The sequence below is a fragment of the Natator depressus genome, chromosome 13 (genome assembly GCF_965152275.1).
Source record: "Natator depressus isolate rNatDep1 chromosome 13, rNatDep2.hap1, whole genome shotgun sequence".
Classification (NCBI taxonomy): domain Eukaryota; kingdom Metazoa; phylum Chordata; order Testudines; family Cheloniidae; genus Natator; species Natator depressus.
Window position 1 is genome coordinate 18,873,865 of NC_134246.1, and position 22,152 is coordinate 18,896,016.

The 22,152-nt window shown below is 39.4% G+C and overlaps 1 protein-coding gene across 2 annotated transcripts in view; it reads right to left on the reverse strand.

Annotated features, from left to right (window-relative positions):
- EYA2 (EYA transcriptional coactivator and phosphatase 2) overlaps positions 1-22,152 on the reverse strand; it is a 154,891-nt gene that overhangs the window by 132,228 nt on the left and 511 nt on the right. Inside the window, exon 2 of one of the 2 annotated variants that reach the window (XM_074970084.1) lies at positions 21,915-22,060. The exons of the other annotated variant lie outside the window; for it this stretch is intronic. The gene's annotated coding sequence lies outside the window, so the exon portion shown is untranslated. The remainder of the gene's footprint in view (positions 1-21,914; positions 22,061-22,152) is intronic. 2 annotated transcript variants of the gene reach the window in all.

Here is a 22,152-nt window from a genome sequence, read left to right on the forward strand (position 1 = left end):
CCAGCTAGAAACGTGTTCTGCTTTTTCAGAACCCACAAAAACTATCCCTCCACACTCCGCCCCTGCCAAACACACACTTTTGCTTATTTTGCTGGCAGTGAGAGATGTCTACTGTTAATTATTGGCTTTGATAGAATAACTACAGCATACACAATACTAAACAGACCAAAAGCGTGCAGTTTGGGATAATGAGAGATCTCCTTTTCTGGGATATTATAACAATCTATTTTTCCCTCCATGGGTTAAATACATCCAAACAACCTTCAGCTCCATGAGAGGGTATTCCCTCTGCTTGTACAATCTACAAGGACTGATCCAGAGGAGGGCTAAATACCACCGAAAACAATGAAAGTGGCAGGTGCTCAGCCTCGCGGGATGAGGCCCTGGGGAAATTAGGATTTGAAGCAGGAACCTGCTTGTAAACTATGGAGCAGCTACTGAGCAAGACCACAGTCATAGAAACTATAGATGAAAGATATACTGGCTCGAGTTATGTTGTCACTTATTATCTATCAGATCATAATCATCTTGCTACCTGGTGTGTCCCTGTCTGTTTGTATTGACCTGTCTCTAGTCTTATGATTGGATGTTAAGCACTCTAGGGCAAGGACTATCTCTACTATGTTTGTACAGCACCTAGCACAGTGGGGCTGGGACCTCTAGGCACTATTGTAGTACTAATAAATAATATGGCCCATAATTTAGTTCAGATTATTTTAGTGCCATTAGGTAATGGTGACTAAGCAACTTTTTTCTACCCTTGCTCTCTTTTGAAAACTCACTATTGTGGCCTTTAATCTGGGACACCATCTGCACTCAACCTAATCATTAATTGGCTATAATGCATCAGCTAGGCAGATTAGCTCCTTGGGGTTCTTCTGTCTTTGCAAATGGCAATGCGCATACACCAGAGGTGGGCAAACTACGGCCCACATCCAGCCCGCAGGATCATCCTGCCCAGCCCCTGAGCTCCCAGCCTGGGAGGCTAGCCCACGGCCCCTCCCCTGCTGTCCCTCCTACCCCACAGCCTGAGCGCACCATGCCGCCAGCGTGGGAGGGGGCTGCACGGCGGGGGCAGGGGAGAGAGGGAAGGGAGGTCTCATCTGCAGCCACAGGGAAGCAGGCGGGCAGGTGGTGGGAGCACAGCGAACGCGGGCGGAGGACTCAGGAGGAGCAGCTGGCGGCTGTGCAGCCAGCCGGAGAGAAGCGGCGCTCTGAAGGGGAAACCGCCGATTCTCTCCGGCTGTGTGGCTGCCTCTGCTCCCCCTGAGTCCTCCGCCCATGTTCGCAGGGCCGCATTCCGAAAGGAGCTTTAGAAGGGGGATCAATAGGGGGTGGGGACCCGAGGGGCCTTTTGGGGGGCAGGGGTGTGGATAGGGGTCCGGGCAGTCAGGGAGCAGGGGGGGTTGGATGGGTCAGGAGTTCTGAGGGGGGCAGTCAGGGGCGGGAAGTGGGAGAGGGCAGTTAGGGTTAGGGTTTGGGGAGGCACAGCCTTCCCTACCCAGCCCTCCATACAGTTTTGGAACCCCAATGTGGCCCTCAGGCCAAAATGTTTGCCCACCCTTGGCATACACAGTGCTAAATTGACTAATGTACAATATACTGCATGTCATACTAGCACATAATGAAGGCATTGGGCATCCCCTGGACTTCAATATTAAGATCCCTAGGTCACTGACAGTGAATGCTCCTGCTGGCTCAGTGCATATACTGGCCCTGCAAAAGGAGAGCACCCCACTACCGTTCCATCAAGCCCGTAACACTGGCTTGTTCTGTGGCCTCTGAAACCCCTTTGACAAAGCTGCTAAAAGCCAACAGGGACTGCTCACAGGACTCGTCCTTGTCATGTGTTTGGTGACTGCTAGTAATTGGAAGGGAGACCACGCTGACTTGAATCTCCTAGGTAGCAGTGCTACTAACCTCTTGAACCACATTTTGGAAAGACAAGTGGTGTTTCCAAAGGACTATCCACACAATAATATACATTAATTGGAGATTTATTTGTTGTTCGCTGCCAGACAATAAATCCTTGTGTATATGAAAGTACATCCCAGGACACTAGGACTTTTTTTTCAAATGTAGTTACGGTTTTTGTATTCACATTTGTCAGATGCAAGTAAGTGCAGGCAAAACGTATGTCATTTAAATGTCTAAGTACTTGCCCCAGAAATCACATACATACCTGTCAGAAATGCAGATGCCGTTATTTGTGTCCATAATTTCTGGGTTTAAAAATAGATCCAGTTAAAGCTGGTTTGAAAACTAGTCTCTGACCGTATGAAAGTGTCTTGACACATGTCAATATATCAAACACAGGTATCAACAACTACTGGTTTTGTGTGGCCCGCTGTAATCCTGTGAGATCTCAAACTAAGGCTAGGTCTACACTACAAATCCCATGTCGGCATAGCTATGCTGGCTGACCCCCTAACACATAGGGGTCAGCGTATACTAACAGGAGGAGGAGTTCAGACGGTGCAGGAACACCACCTCACTGAATGACGTTGTTTATGTCAACAAGCCCTCCTTGGTCAGCATAGCTGCTTCTACCATGGGGCTTTTGGCAGCATAGCTGTGTCATATGGGGTTGTTAGGTTGTAGGGTTGTTTTTCTTTCACACCCCTGACCGACATAGCTACATCAGTATAAATTTTAAGTGTAGACCAGGCTAAAGGAGGAGTAAGCCATTTCAGTTTTTGGATGGAGAAACTTCCAAGGATCACCTATGTAGTGTTGGTGATTCTGCAGGGTTATTTATGTATGGTAGCACCATGTGTACTTTGTACTTTAAAGACAACCAAAACCAAGACCTTTCTCTGAGGAATCTGCACTAGGCACTGAGGAATTTACAGATGTCTCCCTGAGGAAAATATTGTATACTTACACCAGCATAGCATTACGGTTTACAGTGCTGCTGAAAACATGGTTCCATCTCTTAGATAAGTCATAAAACCAACACCTTACTTATTCATGGTCACTAAAGACCTGACGGGGAGATGTAAGAGTGGTAATTTCAAATCTGGCCAAATTCTTCTCTTGTAGCTATGTTCTGCCTTCCTAAAACTTTCTGGCGGCAAATGTCCTTTCCTAAGAGGTTGTGTAGTGTTCCTGTGCATTGTTAAACAGCAAGTTGGGTTTTATCCCAAAGGTGGCTCCAGTGATCCCTGCGCGTAGTCTAAGTCAGGCAAGGGTTAGTTGATCCTTTGGGATGATAGGGTACTACAGAGACTTGGCTGTATTAGTACTGTGAGTATGTTGACAGAGAAGCTAGTTACTGGCAATATATTTCAGTGTGCACTGCGCATTCTATTTGTGGCCGTGTGAACTAATTTCTTCCATGTGCAAATACAGTTCCAAAATTCTACCAAGATTCCTGCTGGTAAAAAGGGAAAGTGCTCATCAGATGAATGGTTTTCAACAATAAAAGAGTAAATGTAATAGATGCATATATGTGTCTGTCTAGCCTGACCGTGTACATCATAGACTATTCCTCCAAATAGTTCATAAAAATGCTTAAAACTCTTATGTGAGTTTCCCTGAAATTTTTTAGTTGCATGGCTTTGGAAAGGATTCAATAACTAATGGCCTTTGAATGAAACTATATGTTTCTAATATATTGTGCTTCTCCCCAATACTTTATTTTTTTTAAAGTCTGATCCTGATTATTACAAATGAAAAATAATTTGAAATGTTTGTGGATGGCAGCTTTATATGCAAGACAAATATGCTCAGTTTCCTAAATCCAGCTGGAACTAGGTTTTCATTTTTCTTGTTTTTAAATAAATGTCATTTATTACAACTGCTCTGTCTTACTAAGGCAGCTGTTGGCAGCAAACTGTGAAATTAAAGTTGGGTTGGTTTCAACCAAGAGCCAAAATATAATACACTTTTTTCAGAGAAGTTTTTCTTGTCGATATGTAGTCTATGCTCAGTAATTAAAATAGCTAGTCAATCAATTCTATTAAGTTGGCTTAAGGGAGAATTATTGTCATGTGGACAAGCTGATTAAAATGTAGTTTTCAAAAAGTGTATAGACAAGGAAAACAAATTTAGGAACTGCTATAACTACATTTGGTAAAATGCATAAGTAGTCAATTTAGTGGTTAGTGCAGGAGCTTGGGTGGGATTCTAATCATAGCCCTACCACTGTCTTGTGATATGACCTTGGGCATGTCACTTAACCTCCAAGTCTCATTTTTCCTATGTGTAATATGAAGAGTATAGACATATTATAGAGAACTGGTCAGCCTTTAGGTTGACTGGCTCATATCCACTACACCAGGCCCACAAAACTTTTGGAACCCACATTACTTATCGAAAGAAATCATCAATATTTAAGTAGACATTTCCTCAAAAACAAACAGCGTTCGAGTTCAGGCATCAGACCAGTTCTATGGATGATGTCAAGGCTGCGTCTTGGCCTCTTATTTATTCTGGAGGTTCCTCAGGTTCAGAGGCCTAAGGTCTAGGGAAGAAACATCCAAACCACACAGATTTCCAATTTTATATATTAATCAAACTAAATAAGGAACCAGATAAAATACATGTAAACCATTCAAATTAAGAAAGTGGGTTAATATCAAAACAAACTAATCTAATTACCAGGTTGATAAACCAACAACTCCTTATGTAATTTGGGAAGGCATCAGTCTTGTTTAGCCATCAGAGTCGAAAAGCAATAAGGCATTATCAAGCTTAGTGCCGATCTATATATTTTTTCCAACCAAATATCTGATACAGGGAGGATCAAGTCACTCCCAGGCTGAAGGCAATGTTAAGACTACAAGCACTGATGCCAATTAAGGTAGTCTGCCCAACTTAATGTACTGGTTAGGTGACAGCAAATCCCTTCTCTTTCCCTAGCCCCCAAACATAGGTATTACAATAAAACATTCCCATACAATTAAAGATGATGCAGCTTGTTACATTTTAATATTCAAATGACAAATATAGGTGAAAATAATATGATTTCTCAGGATAAGACATAACTCCTAACCCATGAATACATGCATAAGCGATCTTTTAGACAAGAAGCTTGTTTAACCTAGGGTTGTTTTAGGTATTTGAGAAATTATTCTCTAGGCCCTATTCTCAAATGAATTCCGAGAGTTCTAGCCCCACACACTCATGCACACACCCTCACTCCTAGCCATCTGCTGGAATAAAAAACAAGTGTAAATGCTGAGGTAGAGGTGTCCCTCTAGTAAGAAAGGACAGAAAATGCAACAAAACCAAAAAAGGTTACTACTTATGGAGGATGATTGTCATGGCTCTTGTGGCTTTATTCAGTCTCAGGAAGTTGGTACGTGGTTGCAAACGTTAACCAATGGTCTTACTGGCACCAGCGTTTAATGTTAATGGAGTGCTGGCTGGCTACAAGTTACTTGCTTGTAAATGTCTAATCTTAAATGTTGTATGTTAAACTCCCACTCCTAGGTGGCCAGCATAGCTAGAGGCTAGCAGCCATTACAGGCAAGCAAGCCAAATGCTGCAACAAAAGCTTCTTCCTTTCATTCAATTTTAAGATGGTGCCTGACTGGTTCCTCCCCCTTGGAACTCCTCATAGAACCTTCTTGGTGAATCAAATAGATTCACAGATACAAAGGTCAGAAGGGACTATTATGATCATCTGTCCGACCTCCTGCACAACGCAGGCCACAGAATCTCACCCACCCACTCCTGCGAAAAACCTCTCACCTATGTCTGAGCTATTGAAGTCCTCAAATTGTGGTTTAAAGACTTCAAGCAGCAGAGAATCCTCCAGCAAGTGACCCGTGCCCCATGCTACAGAGGAAGGCGAAAAACCTCCAGGACCTCTGCCAATCTGCCCTGGAGGAAAATTCCTTCCCGACCCCAAATATGGCAATCAGCTAAACCCTGAGCATATGGGCAAGATTCACCAGCCAGACAGGAAAGAATTCTCTGTAGAAACTCAGATCCCACCCTATCTAACATCCCATCACAGGCCATTGAGCCTATTTACCATGAATATTTAAAGATCAATTAATTGCCAAAATCATGTTATCCCATCATACCATCTCCTCCATAAACTTATCGAGTTTAATCTTAAAGCCAGATAGGTCTTTGGAGCACTCTTCTTCGGAGTTCCCGGGCATCACCAAATGGGACCTGATTAAGTACTTTTATGAAAATGTAGAACCTCCCCATTTCAGTAATTTCAGGCTCAGTAAGTCCATGGATCTAAAGTCAACAGGCCTGTAGGCATCTGAGACCCCAGGTAAGTCCACAGGCATTATCTCAACCATCCAAAACCCCAACTCAAAAATAACTTTAAAAAAATACTAGGCAAGCAAGAAGTTGGAACTAAAATCCTCACACCAATCACACATTCATTCAACCATGCCCAGGGAAAGACCATTCCTGTGCTACAGACGGATGCTTGTAGTTCCCCTTATACTTTGATACTCAGCAGCTTATCTTTGAGCAGCACTTCTTACATACAAAATATGGGAGAAAGGTTAGACTATAACTCCGAGTACAAAGTCTTTCCTCCAAAAAAAAAAAAAAAAAAAAAAAATCATAATTGAGGTTGTTTTTATATGCACACCTATCTGTCTGCAGTAAAACACTCCTACTATACAGGTTAGATGTGAGGCCTAGTTAGTAGTATTTGTCAAGGGCTCTGAGATCCTTGAGCTCAAAGATCTCAATGAATGCAGATATTACTCTTATAAGAAGACTTCCAGGGCCAAATATCCAAGATTGTTGCCATATTTGCATTCTTTTCCTTGCAAATATGACCTGGACAAAACCCCATTTGCGTGAGTCGTTATCTAACTTACAGGCACAAATGTGAATTTCTGAGCATGCAAATAGTGCTGTTAAAAATATAAAGAGCACAGGGAAGGGAAGCTACTTGAAAATGCCTCTCATAGGCCAAGTCCCAACTATTTACTTCCTTAATTTCTGATTTGTGGACCACGTTCTGACCGTAAGTCTGGCAAGTGATTTATTTTGTTGAATAATTTGGGGATCTGTAAGGAATTTGATACAGTTCCAGGGCCTGATGTGCAGCTGGCATGCACTGAACTTTAAGAATATACACCGTGAGTATTCAATAAACCACCAAAGTTCCCCATGACTGCAGAACCAGCACTTCATTCTCATTACCTGCCATGTTTTCTAGCAATTTTCTTTTCATACTGACCCAAATCCCAGCCACCTTCCTTAGTGAAGAGATCATCCATTTAAAGGAAGCTCAAAGAGGGTTGTGCTGGCAGACTATCATTAGAGGAAGGGATTGTGATTATGCGGTTAATAGTGTTGCTGCCTGTGGAAGTGGCCTTAGTAGATTGGGCTTTGGACCAGTCTTTGCAACAGGAGATGTTGGGTGAAAGGGGGAAGAACACATGCCATGCAGAAGCAGGTGTGAATGTCAGCCCTTGGTGAGAGGGAGAGAAATTAGTGTGGCGCCAATACCAGCTGAAGGAGGTGCAGTTCATCACTATATAGGGGGACGAGTGCCTGAGTGACTCAAGAAAAACACACTTGTCCGCTTGTAGAGCGGCAGATGATGTCCTGTGGCAGGAATTTAACGTGGCAGGATTGCGTGCATAGGAACATTTCCTATAGCTGGTTTTTAGGTTATTGCTATTAAAATGCCTTCACCCAAACCCAAGAGGAAAGTATGTAGGTAGATATTTGGGGGAAGGAGTGAAGGCCAAAAATTTTAAACATGTCTGTACAGCACCTGGAACATTATAATACATCATCTACACTTACAGCTCTGTCATCCACTATTGGTGAGCTGCTTGATGAGCCATCTCAAGTAAACCCTATTCCCCCTCGTAGGAGAGAAAAGAATGCTGCTCTTTGTACCAGGATCTCTGCTGCATATTCCGCACAGTTCCTACGCACACAGCTTCCATAGATACTAATGTTAAGTGCCTTGCTGGGAATTGAGTGCAGGACATACTCCCTTTGCAGGACAAATCAGTTGGGAGAATTCTGCCATAGAAGCTGCATACAGGTTTGGACTTACTTCCAAAACTAAGGCTCCATTCCTGGAGACAGTTTGAACTAGTCTGGGCAAAACACTAGATAATGCTGATGGGAACAGTTGTTGCTGGCCGCTATTGGATGGGTAAGGTCACATACAGAATCTTTTCCATTGCTACATTCCATTTAAAACTGGTTGAAACATTAAGGCAGGAAAATTCTTCCCTGTTTTTAGGTAAGTTATCTTTCCCTCCTCCTTCCCCCTTCCCCCCCGCCCCCCTCCAGTTCAACTAGCTCTAGTTCTACAATTCTTTGACAAATGGGAACTTCTGCATCATGGGGAAAATGACTCTACAATCCAGGTAATTGGGAATCCTTAGCATTAAACCACACACGTGTACACTTCTGCAGTCAGCACGTTATAAAACTAACCAAGCCTGACTGACTTTTCCAACACTGCATCTAAATGTGCCCTCAACTTTGTGTGCATGATCATCTACCTGGAAGACGCTCACACAGCACTTTGCCGTCAATTCAGAGCTCTTTGAAAAGGTTTTGGAGATCAGAAACTGTTCCTCATTATCAGACTTGTCTCACATTTCAGAGAAGACGGAAAATAATGTTGTTTCCATAGTTTCCCTTATGAAATACTTTGAAATGGGATGTGCTAGCACTCCAGATCACATAGTCTGATACAAACTTAACAAAATCCTGATTTTTTTTTCCATATGGGGGAAAAAAAGTTTTCATTCATCCATTTATTTTTTCCATGGTATTTTGTCTGAGGAGTTTATTATAATTTCAAGAGGAAAATGTGGCAAAAAGCCAACACTTCCCTTCCAACGATTTGCTGTTGATGGATTATAAGGTTTCTCCCTCCTCCAAATGAGCACTGAATGCAGGAGATTTCACATTTGTCTCCAGTGACAAGCTTAGGACTGGATTAGCATCTACTTTCTTTGGAAGAATATACCAGGAAACGATACACACCAGGCAGAGCTAAAAATTTGCAGCGATACACTATCGGAGACATTTTAAAGATTACATTGACTTTTGAGAATACAAATAGTGAATACTGCAGAAATCCTGAATGTTGCTGGTTCCGCTATATCAGATCTTTATTCCCTTCTGTTACACGCAATGGAAATGAGCATGACCACCTGAGAACTCAAGCAAAATCTTGTGTCAAAAAAAAAAAAAAAATCACTCACTTTCTGCATTATTACATTCACGTCACTTGTGAACATGCACAACGTTGCATGGCTATTCATGAGAAAAAAGGAAGAGTTAAGCCCTCAACCCAACACTTCCTGCCACTTTGAAGGCTCAGGCTGCCCTGGATCAGGCCTGAAATACAGGTGCAATCTTAACTCTGTAAGTGTTTTGTCAATAGATGTAGGTATATCCTATGCCTAATTTATTTATTTAAACCACAGCAGAAATCTCCAATCAACCCTTTTTTTAACGGTGGGGCTAAAGTTTAAAAATCCTTAGTTGCTAAAGACACTTTGCAGTTAATGTTTGGTCTCCCTGCAGTACATGCAGTTTTGAGGAGGGCTGAGAATCAATCTCAGTATTAATGCAGGTCAGAATTCTCTCTCTCAAGTGGTATCAGGTGACTTCCCTCCTCAAACACCATATAATTTATTTCATTGAAGTTTGCAGGTAGAATGCTTCCCTGGTCATTTTGCTGATGACTGATTCACTTAGAATCTTCCTTCATATTGGGTGTATTGCTTTCAAGGTCTTTGTTTCTCTTCTTTGTAAGTGTCTGCAATGGAAAATTATACTTTGTCCTCTCTCTATTAACTTCTCCTGGAACTGACATCTCTGCATTGGTCACCAAGGAACCCCGGAGACAAATTAATCACTGACTAAAGAATATTTTCTTCCTAGTCCAAACCAGGTGGAAGATATTAACATATCCAGAGGCTCTCTCCTTCTGTTTTTAAAAATAAATAAAAATCAATCAATCAGTGGGAAAATTCCCTCTACATGACAAACTTTGCTACCTTTACATGATGACCATAAAAATAAAAGCCACAACTGTCTGGATAAGAGAACTTACACCATTATTTGTGATTAAATTTGATCAGGGAAGGCATTTCAATAAACAAGAAAATGTGGGGTACACACTGAATTATTTTGCCTTTTCAATAGAAACATTCCAGCCTTTAAAATGAATGCTGTCAACTTGGAGGAGATGAGGGGCAAGTTTCTGTCCATCTAAAAAAATATTGTACCTACTGTGGTGAAAAGTAACTAAGTGTACTACCACTGAAAAGTTAACAAAAACCTGTTTTCCCCTTTTCCTTCAGTTAGTTTATTTAGTGCGTGACAGCACTTTGCGTATAGTCAATGTCACTGTTTCATCAGAATAGCCATCAGAAAAGCTTCTTCCTTGCTGAAAAGGCCTTTAAACAGCAACAGTGGAGCAGGAAAAGCCTCATAAAATTATAGAGTGAAACCTTGGCCTCGTTGACTTCAACAGCAAAATCTGACTTCATCAGTAATGTCGTGGGTTTTTGTTTTTTAAAATGTGGTCAGGGTGTACTGTTTAAAGCATGCTTTATCAAAGTGGATATTTTTGAAATTAAAGTGAACTTAATATTTAAAAAATTTTCTTTAGATATGTAATTTTAGTGGGTTTTGCCATTTTTATTAGGAATATAAACTTCCACAGCATCTACTTAATTCCTAATATAGTTGGCTTAATGCAGTGGTTTCGAGTTAGCGGACTATGTAAAAAGGGGTCCGTGAAAGGTTGTCGTTACCATAGAACAGTGGTTTTCAACCTGTGGTCCGCAGACCCTAAGGAGTCCAGAGACTACGTCTAAGATTTCCAAGAGGGTCTGCACCTCCATCCCAAATTTTTTTGGCGTATGCAAATGAAAAAAGGTTGAAAACCACTGGCTTAATGCAGCACTTCTAATCAAAGGACTTCACATACATTAAAGTTCACAGTACCACCAGTTATGCCCGTTTCTCATACTGGCAACAGACACAATGAGTCTAAGAGACTTGCCCAAGGCCATAGAGGGAGTTAGTGTTAGAGCCAGCATAAAACTCGAGTTTCTGTCTCCCAACCCACATTTAGTTCAGGTCTGTTTCTGAATATATAAGAACTAGGTTATGTAAAATAGGTGAGGAAGGGGAAGAATAGGCAAAAGCAGAAGCCATTTGTTCAATTAAATAACTATCAAGAAAACATTATTAGAGGGCTGTGCTGCTGGGGAGGAAGAGTACATAAAAAGGAAGCAAACTGATAAGAAAGACGGAAAAACAGAGGCTAGCAGACTTGGAGGAATGTGCTCAAACACACACGTCCATAGCGAACAACGGACCAAGTCTCATTTCACTGCATCAGACTTCAGTTACACAACAACATTGACTTTTGTGTTTATCATTCTTCTATTCTCTGATTCAAAGGGGAGGGAGGGGGATTTGTATAGTTGACTACGAAGCATGTGTGCAAACATCTTTCTGTATTCCATAGTCACTTGCCTCGGAAAAGCTGTGCAGCTGGAAGTACAATCTTAGCACAGATGTAAAACTGAGACACGGAACGTTTGTGGCCATTTAAAATCCCATGGCACTTCTCACAAGAGTGGGAGCAATAGCCCCTTAATCCTGGCTGAATTCCAGTTCAGGTAATTACATTCTATCTACTCAACCACAACCCCCATACAGTTCAAGTCGGACACTATATTTTTTCGCTTCCTGGCCTGCAGTACTGTGAAATGTTGCCGTGTGCTGTTAAACAGCTATTGCATCCATGGCTGAATCACAGTAGTGGGTAAAGTAATCTTGATTATATTGAGTTTAAGAGGATTGGAATCCTTAGGAATGAAATAGTTAAAGAAGTTAATTTATGATACTGCCCAGTAGTGCTGGTAAACTTAAGGTTCTATCAATGGTTTAAATTGTACACTGTTTTCCTAGGGTTTATAACTTACTTGTAAAAATTTGATCTACCCAAAGTCTGGCATGGAAGCAGATTTATTTTTATATAAATAAAATATTTTACACAGAAATCATTTTGTTCTATTAGGCTATTTTTTTCCAATCAAAGTATATTAGACTGCTTTCATGGTGTTTTTGTTTTCTTTTGTTTTTTTAAAATAAAGAGAAATCAAATATGACCTAATGAATAGCCCACAGTGCTCTGGTTATTCTCAAGAATTGCAACCAAAAATTAAAGTTCTGGAGGTACTGAACTGAGTGAAACATCTTAAAAACCCCCAAAAAAACCAGCAAGTACTTGACACAAACACTTCTTAGACAGTAAACATTTTAAGGCAGGGGACATCTCATTCTCTTTTGTGAAGGGCTGTGTACACTCTCAACACTATCTGAATGTCCATGTGTTTTTACTCTCCGAACCTGAACTTGCTCCTTAACCCAGAAAAGACTGAAGGTTTTTATAATATATACAGTATCTAAAAGCTTCTCTGTCATTAGGAAAGTTATGTAAAAGTCCTGAAATCCCACAACATAACCCTCTCAACAAAAATCAAACTTTATAATTCTTTTCTGCTCACATCTCTCCTCTGCATCTGTGAGACCTGGACACCATACACATGACACATCAAACAGCTAGAGGCCTTCCATATGCAGTCTCTGTGCGCCATTATGGGGATTCGCTGGCAGGACAAAATTACCAACCTGGAGGTTCTCCAAAAGTCAAATGCCATAAGCATCAAGGCCATGATGATAAAAGCCCAATTACACTGGGCTGGACACATCATTAGGATGCCTGAATATTGACTCCCCTTCTGTGGAGAATTGGCACAAGGACAGTGGAATCAAGGCCACCCAGAAAGTGCTATAAGGACAGCAAACCCAGCACACACTGTAGTGCAATAAAACCAAATGATCTTGAGAAGGCTGCATTAAATAGATCAGCATGACAACACACAGCTTTTCAAACCTCTGAAGAGGACAGAAATAATAGATTGTTAGCTGCAAGGGAAAAGAGTCATACTACTGGTATAGCTACCAAGGCGCTCACCAATGACTGCCCCATCTGCTCACAAGCATGCATGTCACGCTTCGGACTTCAGAGTCACTCCAGAATCCACAAAAAGAGAGAGCATGAAAACTTCATTGTCGAACCGACTGACCATACACACACACATAGAGGATCTACAATACATTTACACAACAGACTACAAAGGTTCCTATGGCCTAGAAGTGAGTCATTCCCCCCGCCCCTTTTCTTAACTAGAAAACTAAATACTCCCTCACAGGCACACAGCCATACCTATGTACCCAAAAGGATTAAATCAAAGGTGATGCTCCCCCTCTAACACACTGCTGTGGGTTAGCATTATAAGGTGAGGTTACTTACACTATCACCAGTGGAGCTATGATACTTACAGGCATGTCAAGCATGTCAATGAATGATAAGGAGCTCATTTCAGCCCTCCATCACCTTTGGATTTGCTGGCTTTTGTTAGCTTGTGTAAAATGAACTTTACAGAGTCAAGAATAATGTGCCCGTTTCTGTGCATTTTGTATTGGTGACACTGTCCCTCCTTGTAAGTTTACATGCATGCGGCTTAAGTCAATAGGTGTTTTGTGCACAATGACTGCAGCATAAGACTAATACAATTACTTTTTGCAGTGAGTGCAAAAGGTTTAAGGATGCTCCAAAAAAAGGGCCCAATCCTGCTCTGACTAAAGTAAATAGCAAAAGTCTCTTACTGCGCTGGGAACAGCATCGGGCCCAAACGCGTCCTACATTTGTCCAAACTTAAGTACTGTATGGGGGAAGATGCATGTAAAATAAATTGTATACACTAAGCCCCAGACGTCAGCACTGACTTCCAACCCTATGCCTAGCTCAATGCCTCCAAGCACTTTAACGGTGCTTTCGTTTCATTAAAAAAAAATTTACAGAATAGTTTTGTTTCATTTTCAGTAAGCATGTCAAGATTTTGCATGCTGCATTCCTAAGGAGTCTTCAAGGATTTAGAATTAAACCGTTTAAAGTTTTAAACTAACTCTCTCTCTCTGTATTTTATTTATTTATATATATAATCAAATGCAAAGGGGGAGGGTCACACAACTGGCTAGATAACTTAGCTCAGTTCTGAATTTAAATCTATTGCAAATTATTTAAGGGGAAAATATAATAAAGGCAAAGAATGGGTTACATAAAAATGCTGCTCAGAAAAGAACTTTCAGAACTGTTTCACAATCTTGTGGAAACCATTGATGGGTGTGTTTGAGTGGTGCAGACACTTGTGAATAACACACAAGTCCCCATAATTGCTTTGCTTACTCAACTAAAAATCCCGCTCCCCCCCCCCACCCCCCAATGCCTGCTCCACTTTCCCCTTGTTGGTTCTGTTTCTTGTGGGTGTCTGAGTAATACTAGAGGCATTTCCAGTTTTAAAGGCATTTGCTGAGTTTAAGAAATTCTCCCCATCTCCCCTCCCCTTTCCTACTCTGGTAACTTCTCTGTGGAGTCCACTGTATTCAGCAAGGAGTCTTTATAGTATGGCATCTTAGACTCAGCCATTAACATCACTTTCATTCTCCATTCACTAGGCTGTCCACCTTCTCAAAACTAAGGATGGTCAAACTGTTTACAATACAAGGCTGCAAGTCAAAACCTGTTCTCATGTGCCCTGAAACAGTTTAAAAGTACCAATTTTCCTACAAGTGTTCGTATGACTAAAAATGGGCAAGCAGTCCTCTGGATCATAATTATAAGGGTTCATATGAGTACACAGCAGGGAGCCAAGACCTGTCTTATAGGAATCTCTATGCAGACTGTGGAACTCTGTCCACAGAATGACTGCTCTAAGCCAAAGTTCATTATAACCAGCTTTGTAATACGCATGTTCTGATGCACTGAACACAACCATGCAATAGAATGAAAATTTTGAATTAAGTGATGTTTGAATGAAGTCAAGTTCAGGTCTCATCATTTCCCTTTCCCAGAAAAAACAAACTTGAGACAAAAAGCTTCCAAAATTGGCATGATGAAACACCCACTAATATTTCATGCTGTGCTCAGGCATAGGAACAGTACACAAAGAAATGTCAGGTTTGTAACCAAATATTTTAACCCCCATTTTCTTAAAGGCAAACCAATTCTGTATATACTAGGAATGGACTGCCTAACATCCACAAACTGGCTTCCAACCAGTCAGTCTCCGTCTTTCAATGGAATAGTCATTTCACCTGCTTTTAGAATCCCTAACCTTGAAACCATATCCAAGGTTTTCGCTGCAATTAGCTCCATTTTCAGGCTTTGTATTCCGCTCTGGCATTAACAAACACACAACACCCCAACAAAACACACACTCCACTTCCACCACCATCGGTCAACAAACAGGCACAAATTTCACAATAGCTGAGGTCATTCCCTTTTAGCAATTAGAGTTTGTGGGAGAGCATTGTTAGTGGTTTTAACTTAGGTTTCTGCAATTGCTGTTATGCTTATTTATGCATTTAGAGCATATGATCTAATACTTAGGTTTAACTACTTTACTCTTTTGACATTCTTTCCAAATTATAAAAGGATTCCTGGGGTTTTCACTCCTTTGGTAAAGAAACAAAATTGCTGTCCAATAACAACTTAAAAATACAGGGAGGGTAGTTTTTGAAAATAATTCAGGTGAAAACCATAGACATACAGACTCAGATATATAAATATGGTTCTCAGGAGTCCCCATTCTCCACCAACCTGAATGAATCCTTCGTATTTCTAGAAAAGAAAGTAGTAGCAATATTCTGTGATTACTTTGAGTGTGGACAATAGTTTCTTAATCGATAACTTTTTAGAAAGAGATGCATTCAGACTTTCACTTTTTCTGAAACGCAACAGCCCTTTTATGGTAAATTTTCTCATCTTCAAGGTGCTTTCCAAATTATGGGCCCAATTCTGCAAGTCCTCAAACAGGGAAAACTCCCGGAGAAGTCAGTGAAAATATTGCCGTAACAAGACAGCAGGATTTGGACTTATTATTCAATGTTCTGTGCACTGTTTACAGTCACTTTATAATGTAGTTCCTTCTGTAACAATTAAAATGTAGCATAGCTCAGTTTGGCCCTGATCCTGTCTCACTGTAATCAAAAGCAAAACTCCCATTGATTCCAGTGGTATAAAACTAGGCCATTTGACCCCAATTCAACAACGGTACTTCTATGGGACAACCCAGGTTCTCTTTGTAACATTAGGGCTCTTATTCATTTAATTTTTAAAAACATCCTACATAAATTTAACTGTCAGAGTTTTACTTTTACTCCCATTAACTAAAATCTTGATTGCCCAGAGTCACTTTTGAGGTGTGGGCTTTTTGTTATGAAAAATAAAAACTACAATGAATCAGTCTGTAGGTTGTAAAGTAATATTCATTAGTCTCTCAGTTACAGTCCTCTATTTGTCCTTGCTGAAGAAGAAACATAGAATCTAATGGTTTTTTAAAATTCAGACTAAAAAAGGGCATAAAACATTCCCCTTTCCTCGGAGATAAAAAAATAGAGCTTGGGTGGTGAGGGAATTAAGTGACTATAAGTGAGAACTGGAAAACCAGGATTCCAAGTAGTTCCTCTGAACACTATGTGTATCTTACTGTGTCTGTGTGGCTGTGCATTTGTTTTGACTGGCACATTCATAAACAAATCACAATATTTTTCTGAATGTTTTAAGAAATTGCCTTTTCTGTTTTGATCCTGCAAGTCACTTAACCGTGTTTATAATGTACCTGACTATTCTGAATATTTCAATCCAGCACACAAGTTCGAGCATGCCTCCAACCCAGAACAAGTATGCCCACCAAGCCCCAAATAACCTTCATAACAAGACAAAAAAGACCACTTCTGCTACTGTATTGTGGATCCTAAAGTTCCTCTTTTGTTTAAAAAACAAAAAACCAACAACAGCTGTTAGGTGAAAACAGAGATAGTCAAACAACAGGTTCACAGACTACACAAGGTGTTGTGTCTAAGAACAAAAGTTTTGTACATCTCAAGCTTATGGTCCTACATCTTCACATTTCTGTAAGATACCATAAATTAGTGTTAAGCTCTACATAGTGGGTGACATAACCAGGTGTTACCTGCCTCACCCAAACCCATTACTTTTTCTGTTATTTTTTGGTTCTCCATTTTTTTTAACCTGCCTTTCCTAACCATTCTCTGACTACATGAATCATCCATAAAATAAAAACCTAGTTTAACATGCTTCACATTAAACTTTACCAGAACTCTGACGCAGAATTATGGCTTTCTGCAGAGCCTCTGCACATTTATGAAAGATACACTATTTGAATGCAATATGTTTAGTAAGTTTATGGTGATAAAATGGGATGGAAGAGACCATTGAAGATGTCATCTGTATTTCACAGCTAACAAACAAAAAAAAACCTCTTATATCTCTAGCATTCCACACATGCTATTAAACAGAAATAATTCCTTCTGTGCTAACAAACCATAGACAGGTTTCAGAGTAGCAGCCGTGTTAGTCTGTATTCGCAAAAAGAAAAGGAGTACTTGTGGCACCTTAGAGACTAGCAAATTTATTTGAGCATAAGCTTTCGTGAGCTACAGCTCACTTCATCGGACCATATATAGTAAGACTCAGTAACATAGCCATTAAATAAACTTGTTTAGATGCTGCTACTCAGTACAAGGAGTTAAGCAGTTATACATTAGATAATTTAGACGGGAAGGGTGATAATCCTGTAGGTGTTTTTTCCCCATTAATTGATACACCATTAGGCTGAGTATTTTTAAATAAGGCATAAAGATACATAACTAAAGCCAGAGTATAATACAGTGGATGAATCAGAGGTCTGATTATTTAAAATGAAAGATGATGCAGTATGTGTGGCAGCAGATAGAATCCTTTGCCATGATATTTTAGATCTGATTCTTCTCTCACTCTGCTTTTACATCAGTGTAATTTCAGTAGAATTACTCGTGAATTTACAATAGCCTATCAGAGAGGAGAATCAGACATTTCTTATTAACCTTAGGTCTAATCAGTGAAAAATAAGTTATTTTGCAACCATATGAAGGAAAATTTCCCTTTTTCCTTTAACAAACCACAGCGCCATCAGGTCCTCTGACAAGCGGCAGCTCCTCTGAGCCCCAAGTGACACACTCTTGTCACCAAGCTGCAGTTATTTGCCACCTAACTGAGGGGTTTATCCTCACCTGATTAAAACAGGGTGTTTGTTAAACACCATTACACAAGTTAAAACAATGCCTCATCTTCTTTATTTATAGATCTTAACTCGGTTAAGTTGCCATCACCAATTGTTTTCTGATTGGACCTTTCAGCCAATAACTCTAACAAACAAAAAGCATCTAATAAGGACGGTCTTTCTGTCATTATGGAGGAGGAGAAAAAAAAGGGGGATTTTTCTGTTAACTGTTTAGGGATTGCTTAGCTCTATATCCTATTCTTACTAGGGTGAGCAGTATGTGAAGAAATTTGTTGGACTAGCTCAATCACTACTTTTTCTAAAAACACATTTAAAGTCAAAACACTGAATAGTGATTGTGCATCTAATTTGTTTATGGTCTACATGTGCTAGTTTCACAGTTCTAGTTTTAGATACGCTGTATATTTGGCACATGTTCCTCCGTATTTTTTCTTCCTGTCTTTGTTGCCGTGAAATTTAATGAGCGGTACCAGATTAACAACCCTGGAGACTAACATCCTACATTTACCCACAAAATATAGGCAATGCCAAAACAAGTTTTCCCTACAAAGCCTACCTGACCCGCAGGGAACATTTATTTTTGATTGTCATATTTGAAAACAAGATTCTTTGATTAGGTCAAATACACTATGAACAGAATTTGAATTTGCAACTTAATTTAACCATTTGACCTTAACAGTAAATCCACTCAGGCAAAATTAATTACGAACTATTTTCCTGGTATTTTTGAAAATATCTTTCTATTTTCACTTAGCTTTTAAGTGTTTTTTGACTGCACAAAAAATCCTAACAGTCATTTCAACATATTAAGTATAACAACCTGTGAATTTACTGCAGGAGTTTACTGCAAAGATTAATTAGTCTTCAACACTGTTCTAGTTGGTTACTCCAGCCGAAGACACCTTAAAAACATCTGGCTATTGCAAAGTTTGGCAGAGAGGAAACTAATTTCACTGAAGAGAATTATAACCAATTTCAGATTAACTGTTGTACTACTGCATGAAAAATAGCTGAAAGGTAGCAGAAAATTATGGAAATCTGTTTAATAGATCTCTGTTGAAAGTTGGTTTGTTTATAAATACGTACACAGGTCCTTCAAACAGGCACATACTTTTTAAGCACGAGTAGTCCCATTGACTACAGTGGGACTACTCAAGCTTAAAGTTAAGAAAGTCCATCAGTGTTTGCAGGAATGATACCTATATTAAGCTATTTAATCTTTACCAAAAACTAAAGCGTCAATCACTTATCTAAGCACAATGCAATAGCATTTAGCATGCCCTAAATGACAATATTCTCAATGTCCCTTGTTTCCAGTGTGTATGTCTGAGTTTAACATGTCTGTATAATAGTAGTGTGTCTGCACACGTATTGTAGCTTTGTATAGATTCTTAGAGTCCCTCTTCAACAACTAACATTTTATTCCTCCTAAATGAAGCTCTTATAATGAAATTTAAAATTTCAAAGGTTGTGAGATATTTTAAACAGTAGCACATTTAGATAATTTCAACCAAATTATGATATTATTAGCAAGTCATGGGGATCAAGTCTCATTGCAATATTTTAAAACAAAATGGTGGTGAGGGGGAATACAAACAAATGATAAAGTTTAATGGAGAAATATATTACCTGCTGTTCATTCAAATAAATTTGATGCCACATGAATTTTTCCTTAACAATTTGATTTTCATTAAATTTATGACTCAACATGGAATCATGAAGTACACATTTGGCAGTATATTTTTAAATATTTTGTTTTTTGGACAGAGATTAGTTTGTTTTAAAAAAACAATTATCAGCATTATTGGCTTTAATATGCCACTTCAAGTGAATTTTAATTGTGAATTTTAAGAGATTATATTGGAACATATCCAAGGCTATAAATACTTATAACTTTGTAGGACAACCATAATGAAGTCTCTCATATTCACGTTTACAATATTATAGGACCAATCATGCCATCAGTTTTTAAGCAGAAATGGAAATGAATGGAGTTATCTTTAAAAACTGATGGTGCAAGATAGCCTGTCCTGTGTTTTTTAAATCTAAAAGCATCCTGAAAGGAGCTAAGATGTTAGTTTGGAAATAAACAGGTTAAATATCTGCCATCTTCTTGGGATCAGCATGCAGGAATGTTCCAATACATATGAATTACAATGTCACATGAAAATAGAAGCACTCAGTGTATTTGGAAACTAAGAATAACAAAATCCTCCATGAAAAGCGTTCCAGAGGAGGAAAATTCTCAGTAAACCAGCAAATTCTATTAAGTCTAAACCATAAACCATTCCTGCCAGTTACATTAGGAGCGTTAAGGGATGTGCATGCCTGATACTATACTGAACAAAACGGTTGTTAATAAATTGGATGTAGACCAATAAAAGTTTGATTAACCACATGTATTTTAACAATTAAAATTTCATCCAAGAGGAATATATCATTAAATTAATAGATTATGTTTGAAATATGGCAGTTGTATACCTGAAATAATTTCCTTTAGAGGCATTCTCTGACTCAAACATTAAATAAACTTTGAGCGTTACCTTTAGTGTGATTTATACACTTAATTTTTCCCCCTATGTTCACTGTGAACAAAGATTTTGTATTAATTAATTTTAAGTCTATATTTAAGTTACTCAAACAGTTGTGGTTTGTAAATAAACTTGTTTTAAACTAGTTAAATGACTTGCACAGAGTTTCTTAAAACTACATCAACTAACTAATTTAGATTGACTCAATATATAAAACTTTAAATCTTATGCTCCAGTCAAACTATTACATAACATGAATATTACTATTGCACTTAAAAAGACATTGCAGAATTGATGACAGTGTTTTCGCAAGGCAGTTTTCTGACATTTTTAAGGTTACCTTTTTCGGCACTAAGGTATTCGCTTAGGTATCAAACCTAAGCTAACACTTTACATCCTCAGATTTCATGGTGAGATTTCATTTTCCAATGACTTTATTTTAATATTCTTGTCTCCGTTCACTCTTTCTAAGAAGCAGGCTGAAGTGTCTCAGAAACAACTTATTTCAGATTTAAGGCTCCCTAACTATGGTATTTACAGCAATACAAACACTTTGCTTTAAATTAAATGTATGCCAATTAAACCAAAAGAAGAATGCAATTAATTTATAGGATACAAAATGGCCAAGTGGAAATATAAATAGAAGTACTTAAGTCTTAACCATTATTATGAACAAATAACTTACACTTTTCATTTCCACTCTAAAGTACATCAAATTGCTCTTTAGTGAGGGAAAAATCTCTATCTTTTGTATATTACTAAATTTTACTGTCTGTCCACACACACACAAACACTTTTCCCACATGGTTCAAAGCTATTACCGTTTAGGGTAAATCATGCCACCATCGACTTAAAGCAAATAACAACTGCTCCATGTGTTAACATAACAGAAAACTGAGAAAGCAGAATCAATAGTCACCTACCCAGAATGGCACGAGGCTTAAAATTAATTCAATAAATCCACTCTCCTGCTTCTATCCCCACGAGCTAACTAGCGTCACTAAAGAAGATTTTACCCACAAAGAACTCCCTCCTACTCTTATCAACATTGTTTAAACCCCCTACTCAGGCTAGTAGATGCACCCTCTGTGCCTTTTTCAAATTGCTCCAGAAACAATACTAAAGCGGGGGGGGGGGTGCGGGCGGGGGACTGAAAAAAAACACAGCATAATTTAAAGCTAATGAGTTTGGGGGGTTTTTTAACTGCTTAATCAGTGTAAAATGACAAAGATTCTCCTACCAGTCCCTGCTCTCCACTCCACACACAGTGCACCTCGCTGGGGTGGGCAAGGGAAGAGAGAAATTTTGGAGAGACCCAGGCACGCTGCGATAACGTCTCGGAGTTTAGAAAGTGGGGGAAAGAGTTTTTCTCGAGCTCTGTTTCTGCTAGGAAAAAACGAGCGTGTGTCATTACAAAGCGGCCAAGTGAGTGACAGTTTCCTCTTCCTTCCCTGCGATGGGGCAGGTGGAGGGGCACT